This window comes from Babylonia areolata, chromosome 6 (assembly GCF_041734735.1).
Source record: "Babylonia areolata isolate BAREFJ2019XMU chromosome 6, ASM4173473v1, whole genome shotgun sequence".
Taxonomy (NCBI): Eukaryota; Metazoa; Mollusca; class Gastropoda; order Neogastropoda; family Buccinidae; genus Babylonia; species Babylonia areolata.
The window spans coordinates 25,754,779-25,764,778 of record NC_134881.1 but is presented as its reverse complement, the minus strand read 5'-3'; positions in this window follow the sequence as shown (position 1 = coordinate 25,764,778).

Here is a 10,000-nt window from a genome sequence, read left to right as displayed (position 1 = left end):
AAAAAAAAGAAAGGAAAAAAAAGAAAAAGAAATACCAATACAAATTCGTGTTTTTTTTGGGTTTTTTTGTTTGTTTGTTTGGTTGGTTTGGGGGGGGGGGGTATGCATCATTCATTCATTCATTATGCCCATCGCTCCTGGTGGAGCATAGGCCATCGACGACCCCTTGCCATCGCACTCTGTTCTGGGCTGTTCTGGCCATTCCAGTCCAGTTGGTCCCTTGCTGCTTCAGCTCTGCCTCGGTATCTCGCCTCCAGCTGTTGCGAGGCCGGCCTCTCTTCCTCTTTCCCTGCGGGTTCCAGGTCAGGGCTTGGCGTGTGATGCTGGACTTTTGGTATGCATAATCACTGTATTTTTCATTGTAAACGACGCCCAGGGCTTTTGTATCATTAGATCGGGCGCACAAAGTGTTATATCACAGACTGACATAAGTTTACATTTGGGCCAACAGCAAAGTGAGAGCTGTATTATCAATGGTTTCTCCAGTCAATGCGAAATCATTTACAGCTTAGTCTTTTGTGAAGGATTATGACTCTCAAACTAGGAGACAAAATTGCACTGGCTCTTAGTGCTGCAGCCTTGTGGGCTGGTTGGCCTTTGGGAATCATCCCAACGCCGACTGTCCTAAACCCCTTTTGGTCGAGAGAGTGGGGGTGTAACTTGGGCAAATAGTCGGAACAGTTGCCTCCTCTGCTGTTCTGATGGTCAAAGTCGGACACGACTGACTATCATGTATAACCAAATGTCCTTTTATTATTTCCAATGTTATCAATCCCCCCCCCCCCCCCCCGCTCCCCCTTTTTTTCAGAATACAAAAAGATTGAATCTATGCGGTTACAACTTTTTTAAAAGATAGTAAGGGTGTGCTAGCCGACGCTTTCCCGGAATCCCATGCTTTCTTGCACGATGCAAGAAAGTGTGGTAGATGCTTCAATGTTTCTGTCTCACATGCCAAACGGGTGAAAAGAAATGTACTTTGAATCTTGAACTTTGAATATTGGTTTGGAAGGGTGGTGGTGAATTTCCTACACACACACACACACACACACACACACACACACACACACACACACACACACACACACACGCATACACATTTACACACACACACACACACACACACACACAAACACACACATATACATACATACATACACAGATACAGACACAGACACACACAGACACAGACATACAGACACACAGACAGACACACAGACAGACACACAGACACAGACAGACAGACAGACAGACACACACACACACACACACACACACACACACACACCACCTGACCCAGGCCATCTTCCCAATCTTTAGTTTCACATTCTCAAGGAGGTGTCACAGAGTTCTGACAAACCCACATACGCTACACCGACGCCCCTAGTTAGTGCCTTGAGTGCATGCGTATGCTCAGCAGAGTGGATTTCTCTTCTACAGAGTTTTTTTTGCCAGACGAGAACACTCATGTTGCCATCGGTACCTTTTTCTTTTTTCTTTTTTTTCCAGTGCGCAAAGTGCGTGCTGCACGCGGGACCTCGTGTTTATTGTCTCATTCGAAAGACTCGGCGCTCATTTTCCAGTCCAACTTGAGAGAAAAGGAGGTGTTGGGGGGTGGGGGAGGGGTGGGAGGTGGGGTGTGGGGGCGTGAATGGAGTGGTGGGGGGGGGGGGGGAATTCAAACCCAGCCCTACATGGACGCTGTACTGGCAGATGAGCATCTTAACCATTCTGCCACCTTCCTCTTCCTCCTCCTCCTCCTCCAGAAGCAGAAGAAGAAGGGAAAGGGGGACAACCGAAGGCGCCGTGACTGAGCACTCCAGCAACAGCAGCACTAACAGCAACAGTAACGACAACAACAGCGGCAACAACAACACCAACAACAACAACAACAACCACGGCAGCAGCAACAGCAACAACAACCACGGCAGCAGCAGCAGCAACAACAACAATAACAACAACCACAACCACGGCAGCAACAACAACAGCAGCAACAACAACAACCACCACGGCAGCAACTACTGCAGCCTGACGCCCACAGGCCTCATGGAACTGGACACTTGGGGGCCGCTCCTGTGGGCGGCCCTGCTGTCCGTGCTGACCCGACTGCCCACAGTCCTTGAGGAGCTCTTCAGGGGCGATCTCATCGGCGCCTTTTCGTTTCCGATCAATACCAGGGTAACGTCGTGATAATTATGACGATGATGACGACGATGATGACGGTGATGATGATGATGATGATGATGGTGGTGGTGGTGGTGATCATAATAATGATAATGGTGATAATAACGGTGTCAGTACGAAGAGCTGATGTTGGAGGTATGTCTGTTGCTTGTCTGTGTCAGTACGAAGAGCTGATGTTGGAGGTATGTCTGTTGCTTGTCTGTGTCAGTACGAAGAGCTGATGTTGGAGGTATGTCTGTTGTTTGTCTGTGTCAGTACGAAGAGCTGATGTTGGAGGTATGTCTGTTGTTTGTCTGTGTCAGTACGAAGAGCTGATGTTGGAGGTATGTCTGTTGTTTGTCTGTGTCAGTACGAAGAGTTGATGTTGGAGGTATGTCTGTTGCTTGTCTGTGTCAGTACGAAGAGTTGATGTTGGAGGTATGTCTGTTGCTTGTCTGTGTCAGTACGAAGAGCTGATGTTGGAGGTATGTCTGTTGCTTGTCTGTGTCAGTACGAAGAGCTGATGTTGGAGGTCTGTCTGTTGCATATCTGTATCAGTTCGAAGAGTTGATGTCGGAGGTATGTCTGTTGCTTGTCTGTGTCAGTACGAAGAGCTGATGTTGGAGGTATGTCTGTTGCTTGTCTGTGTCAGTTCGTAGAGCTGATGTTGGAGGTATGTCTGTTGTTTGTCTGTGTCAGATCGAAGAGCTGATGTTGGAGGTCTGTCTGTTGCATATCTGTATCAGTACGAAGAGCTGATGTTGGAGGTATGTCTGTCGCATATCTGTATCAGTACGAAGAGTTGATGTTGGAGGTATGTCTGTTGCTTGTCTGTATCAGTACGAAGAGCTGATGTTGGAGGTCTGTCTGTCGCATATCTGTATCAGTTCGAAGAATTGATGTTGGAGGTCTGTCTGTTGCTTGTCTGTGTCAGTCTGTGTCAGTTCGTAGAGCTGATGTTGGAGGTATGTCTGTTGTTTGTCTGTGTCAGTTCGAAGAGCTGATGTTGGAGGTATGTCTGTTGTTTGTCTGTGACAGTACAAAGAGCTGATGTTGGAGGTATGTCTGTTGTTTGTCTGTGTCAGACCGGGCTGCTGATGTCGGAGATCCAGGAGATGCAAGCACTGGAGGGGGTCTGTGCCCTGGTTTGCTGTGTCAGCCTGACCTGCACCCTCTATGTCCTCCTGCTCACCAGTCCGGTCTTCAGGTTAGTGTTTGTTCGGTAAATAATATATTATCAGGCGTTCAGGTTCGTTCGTTTTTTTGCTTAAAATGTCTATCCACAACTGTGATTTTGGACGAAAATCCATCACCCTCCCCCACCCCCCATCCCACCCATGCCTTAATTCATCACTAATTTCCCTGTTCCTCTCTCCTCATTTTCATTCATTATGCCCATCGCTCCTGGTGGAGCATAGGCCATCGACTACCCCTTGCCATCACACTCTGTTCTGGGCTGTTCTGGCCATTCCAGTCCAGTTGGTCCCTTGCTGCTTCAGTTCTGCCTCGGTATCTCGCCTCCAGCTGTTGCGAGGCCGGCCTCTCTTCCTCTTTCCCTGCGGGTTCCAGGTCAGGGCTTGGCGTGTGATGCTGGACGCTGGCTTCCTGAGGGTGTGTCCGATCCAGCCCCACTTCCTCCGCGGTATCTGCTTGGCAACTGGTCCCTGCCCCGCTCGCTCCCACAGATCTTCGCTTCCGATCTTCTCCTGCCATTGGATCTTGTAGATGCGCCTCAGACAGGTGTTAAAGAATGTCTGTTCTGCTAAGATCTCCCTTCTAGGGTGCCTCAGTGCGTCCCTAGCAAGGGAGTGAACTCTGTAGCCGCACCTCCTCGCCACGTTAATGTGGGTGTTCCTGCGGGGACATGGGGCAGAATGGGCATGACCTAGTCATGGCGAACGCGGCACGGGTGCGGACGATCGGCGCAATAGCAAGACTAGCTCTCGGCAACTCACTCAAGAGAGGTCGCATACTAGACTGGTCAGGGTAGATGGAGCTCATTAGCCTTGGCAGGCAGTCCATCTAGGAGAAGGAAAACTCTGATTTCAAACCAACGGGTGGGATACCCGGCAAACAATCTCCCCCTGTGCTCACAGGGCAGGTCTTTGGACCATGGGTCCCGGGTAGATGGAGCTCGTTAACCTTGACAGGCAGTCCATCTAGGGAAGGGATCCCCAATCTCTCACATCCCCCTGTGCTCACAGGGCAGGACTCTTTAGACCTGAGCTAAGGGAGAAGTCCCCTGACAGAAAACTTGATCCGGCCTGCCGAAGACGGAGTGTGTCAGCTACGGCGCAGGTTTCTGGTTAAAAATTCAGGACACACACGCATCAACGATTATGGTTATGCGTCAGACCACTTTGTCGTCATGGCGTCGTCCCTATCAGCGACAACCGGGGAGGGACGGAGCCGGGCCTCCTGCCTCAAAGGGGCCCACCAAAGCGACCGGTGCCTCTGTCAACCTGAAGGTCAGGGGAAGGCAGAGTAGAGCGACTGACCAGACAAATTCACCACCTGTCAACCTCACAGTAGCTCAGTGGAATGCAGAAGGGCTGAGAAACAAGAAACCAGAACTCCAGGAGTTTCTCCGAAATAACAACATTGATGTCATCTGCATTCAGGAGACCCATTTGAAAGATCCCCAAAGTTTTTTTTTATTAGAGGCTACGAAGCCTTCCGCCAAGATCGAGAGGACAGACACAAGGGAGGAATCCTCACCCTCATCAAATCTCCATCCCTGCAATAGAAACAAGCAGATCGGGAAAAGAGGAGCTAGAACATCACACAGTCAAGCTGCTACTGCCCAGCGGAGAACTACTGATCACCAACTGCTACAGCCCTCCAGGCTCAGCTCTAGCGCTACACAAAGTGAGACTTGAAGCTTCCAGACACCTTGTGGTTGGAGACTTCAACAGCCACTCGCCAAGCTGGGGCTATGAGGAAATGGACTCACGCGGTGAGGAAGTAGAGGACTGGATGATGGACAACAAGCTCATCCTCATCAACCATCCAGAGGACAAACCCACCTGCTACTCCAGAGCATGGAAGACCTGCTCAACACCAGATCTGGCCATCGCCACAGAAGAGGTTCAGCGACTCACCTCCAGAACAGTCAACACACAGCTAGGGGGAAGCGACCATCTGCCAGTCATCCTCAGCATTTCCAGCATAGGATGCACCCAGCACAGAATGGAACCCAGCTGGAACTTCAAACGAGCTAACTGGACTCTCTTCAAAGGAAAAGCAGACAACCTCTGCCAAGACATCAGTACCTCCAACAACCTCAACAATAATGTCAACCTTTTCAGCGATGCACTGCTGCGAGCAGCAAAGCAGTCCATCCCAAGAGGGAAACGCAGAAACTACAAGCCCTACTGGAGTGACACTCTGAAACAGCTCCATGCAGACCTAGACTCCGCCAGAGAAACCATGGAGCAGAGCCCCACTCCTGACAACATCCGGGAATACAACACCATCAAAGAAACCTTCCAACAGCAGAAGAGAACAGAGATACAGAGGAGCTGGAATGAGAAGACCGGCAGTCTCAACATGGAGAAGGACACCGGCAAGTTGTGGAACCTGACCAAGCTTCTGAACGAAGACACGGGCACCAGACACAGCAGAACTGTCATTGAGGAAAATGGCAAGCACCACGCGGGCAAGCAGGCAGCCAACATCCTTGCAGACTTTTACAGAGAGGGCAGCACCACAACACTCCCTGAAGCCCGAGTGCAGGAAGTCCAGAGGGAGATCAAGGAGAAGCTGAAACAGCAGAACCCGAGTCAGTCCATGATGACAGCCTTCTCCATGGCCGAACTCAGTGCAGCTATCAGGAAACTGAAGAAAAAGAAAGCCCCTGGGAAAGACGGCATCCCGAATGACATGATCAAGAACCTGGGACCTGTAGCCAGACAGAAGCTCCTCTTGATCATCAACCAGTCCTGGGACACAGGGAAACTTCCAGACCAGTGGAGAGAAGCCATCATCGTCCCCATCAGAAAGAAGCAGAAGGATAAGACTAAGAAGTCCAGCTATCGACCAATCAGCCTCCTGAGTTGTCTGGGCAAGGTGATGGAAAGGATGGTGAACACTCGACTCCTGAAACACCTTGAAGAAAACCACCTGCTCAGCAATACCCAATCAGCCTACAGGAAAAACCGTAGCACCGAAGACCAGCTGGTGTACCTTGCACAGGAGATAGAGACTGCCTTTCAAGAAAAGAAGAAGGTGCTTGCAGTCTTCGTGGACCTAACCAAGGCCTTCGACAAGGTCTGGAAGGCAGGACTTCTCCTGAAGCTCCTCAACAAGAAAGTGGAAGGGAAGATGTACCGCTGGATGCAGGATTTCCTCCAACACCGCAGGGCAAGGGTAAAACTCGACGGGAAAACCAGCCATCGGGTCACTCTACAGCAAGGTGTGCCGCAAGGAGGAGTCGTTTCCCCTACACTTTTCCTCATCTTCATCGACGACATCGCTGAGAAGATCTCCAAGCATGTCTCCAGAGCCCTCCACGCTGATGACTTTGCTGCCTGGAGTGCTGCGGAATACCTCACGTCCGCCAGCCACAGAATGCAGGAAGCACTCAACCACGTGGGAACATGGGCCTCTGCCTGGGGAGTAGACATCAACACCACCAAGACAGTCTCAGCAATCTTCTCGCTGTCACCGATGTCAGAAACCTCCCACCTCAAACTGAACGGAAAGCAGTTGAAACAGGATGACACGCCAATGTACCTGGGTGTGAAGCTCGACAAGCGATTGACATGGAACTCCCATCTCAAGGACATCGAGAGACGAGCAACCAGAAAACTGGCCATCCTGAAAAAACTCGCCGGGACCTCTTGGGGTGCCAACAGCAGCATACTGCAGAGGGTGTACACTGGAACCGTCAGGCCAACCCTGGAGTATGGCAGCACTGCCTGGGCCACGGCATCAGCAACCAATACAAGCCGCCTGAGCAAAGTTCAGAACGCAGGGCTACGGCTGATCACTGGCGGGATAAAGACGACTCCAGTTCAGGCGATGGAGAAACACACAGGCCTCCACCCACTCGAAGATAGACGAGAGGAAAAAGTCTTCATCCACAGCGAGAAGCTCCTGCGCATGCCAACTCACCCAATGCACGAAAAACTGAAGCACCCAACAAAGAACAGACTGAAGCGGACCAGCTTCAACCACCTCTCCAAGGCCCTGCACCGCCAACATGAAGACCTGCTGCCCTCGTCCCCTGCCGAGATGGAAACACTCCCCGACTTCGAGGAACCGGCCGACCAACTGGAAGGAGTCTCAATCATCACAAAAGTCCCTGGCATCGACCAAAAGGACTGCCAAGCCCCTCCCCTGCTGAAAGCTCTGACATTGGAGATGATTGAGACTCGGTACAACCCCAGCGAATGGACGCACGTCTTCACAGACGGATCCTCGGAGGGAGCGGTGAAGAATGGAGGAGCAGGCATCTTCATCAGGCACACAGATGGAAGACTGACCCCTGGAGCCTTCCCCACAGGAAGAATCTCCACGAACTACAGAGCGGAGACAGCAGCACTACTCCATGCTGCACAAGGCCTCAGGACGTCAGTCAACCCACCACCAAAGATAGCCTTCTTCACTGACTGCAGATCTCTCCTGCAGGGACTCCAGTCAACCAGAAACGAACAGCAGCTGACAAACATCAAAGCAGCCCTTCATGACCTTTCAAAACGGTCGACTGTCACTGTTCAGCGGGTTCCTTCTCACTGTGGAGTCACGGGGAACGAAAAGGCCGATGCTCTCTCCAAGGCAGGCAGCAAAATGAAGCAGTTCAGCCACCCCGTGACCTACAGAGAGGCCAGGACCATCATCCACAACCGTTACCAGAACCAGTGGAAGAGAAGGCTGGGTGCAAACAGTGGTGTCGATCCAATCCACCAGCTCCAGAGACACCAGCAGACAGTCCTCTTCAGACTGAGAACTGGCCACTGCCGACTACTGAGTCACCTTCACCGTATGAAGATCGCCCACACTGATGAGTGTCCATGTGGCACTGGACCCCAGACCCCTGAACACATCCTCCAACACTGCCCAACCCATGAAGCTCTACGGCATCAAACCTGGCCAGGGGGCACAGAGCTACAGGCGCAGCTTTGGGGAGACCGCCACGACCTGGAGAAGACCGTGGGTTACATCGTGGCGACGGGGGTGACCGTCTGACGCAGCCAAAACATCGAACGCAGAAGAAGAAAGAATGTCTGAATCTTCTGCTGCATCGTCTGTGTTGTCCGCCATGTCTTGCATCCGTACAGCAGAATTGACTTCACATTGGAGTTGAAGATGCGGAGTTTGGTTTTCATACTGATTGTTCTTGAGCATGATGAAAGCTGTTTTTGCCTTGCCGATTCTGGCTGTGACGTCTCGGTCCGTGCCTCCCTGTCGGTCAACCACGCTTCCCAAGTAGATGAAAGACTCCACCTCCCTAATGGGCTCTCCACCGACTGTGACTGGTGTGTTGGCAGTGGTGTTGATCTTCATCAGCTCGGTCTTCTTCTTGTTGATCTTAAGCCCTGTCCTGGCTGACGTGGTCTCCAGGCGAGTGGTCTTGTCCTGCATCTGGCTGTGGTTGTGTGACAGGAGCGCCACTTCGTCAGCGAAGTCGAGGTCGTCCAGCTGTGTCCAGAGTGTCCACTGCATACCGTTGTTCCTGCCAAGTAGCATAAAAAGAATATGGATAAAATGAAACGAACGAACAAGTAAAATTACAATAAAGAGCTCCTAATTAACCTGTGAACTATTTCAGAAACAAGACGTCCAGGTGTGTGTGTGTGTGTGTGTGTGTGTGTGTGTGTGTGTGTGTGTGTGTGTGTGTGTGTGTTTGTGTTGTGTGTGTGTGTGTGTGTGTGTGTGTGTGTGTGTGTGTATTACCAACTTTTTCATTTATGTACTTGTGATATGTGTAAAACTTTGAAATGTGGTACAATTATGACAGGATGTTATATTTATGAGTGAACTCAGGTGGTGCTTTGTAAAGGGTTTTTTTTTTAATGGAAGGATGAAAGGTGTGTGTGTGTGTGTGTGTGTGTGTGTGTGTGTGTGTGTGTGTGTGTTTTGTGTTGTGTGTGTGTGTGTATGTGTGTGTGTGTGTGTGTGTGTGTGTGTGTGTGTGTATTACCAACTTTTTCATTTATGTACTTGTGATATGTGTAAAACTTTGAAATGTGGTACAATTATGACAGGATGTTATATTTATGAGTGAACTCAGGTGGTGCTTTGTAAAGGGTTTTTTTTTTAATGGAAGGATGAAAGGTGTGTGTGTGTGTGTGTGTGTGTGTGTGTGTGTGTGTCTGTGTCTGTGTCTGTGACTGAAGCCTGACTGAATGACACCGGAAACGAATGCTGAGTGTCTGAAGGCAGTCCGCTCTACTTCTAAGTAGGCAGCCCGTTGTGTATATGACACCGTGTTAGTAAAGCGCATACAGCTTGGTCTCTGACCGAGGATAGGCGCTGTACAAGTACCCATATCAATCACCATAATTTGATTTGATTTGATTTGACCCATATCAATCAATCAATCAATCAGTCAATCAGTCAAAGTGCTGGCTGCTATCTAGATAGGTTTCGTTTCTTCCTTTTTCGAATCTTTAGATTGTTACACACACACACACACACACACACACACACACACACACACACACACACACACACACACACACACACACAACAAACAACAAACAAAAAAAAACCCAGTACAACATAAGATATGAAAACAGACGGATTAGAGAACAGAATGGATCGCTTTTATTAGTATTGTATTACTCTTTTAGATTGTTCTGTGTGAAATGTCAGATCTTTCCCAGGGGACAGCGCG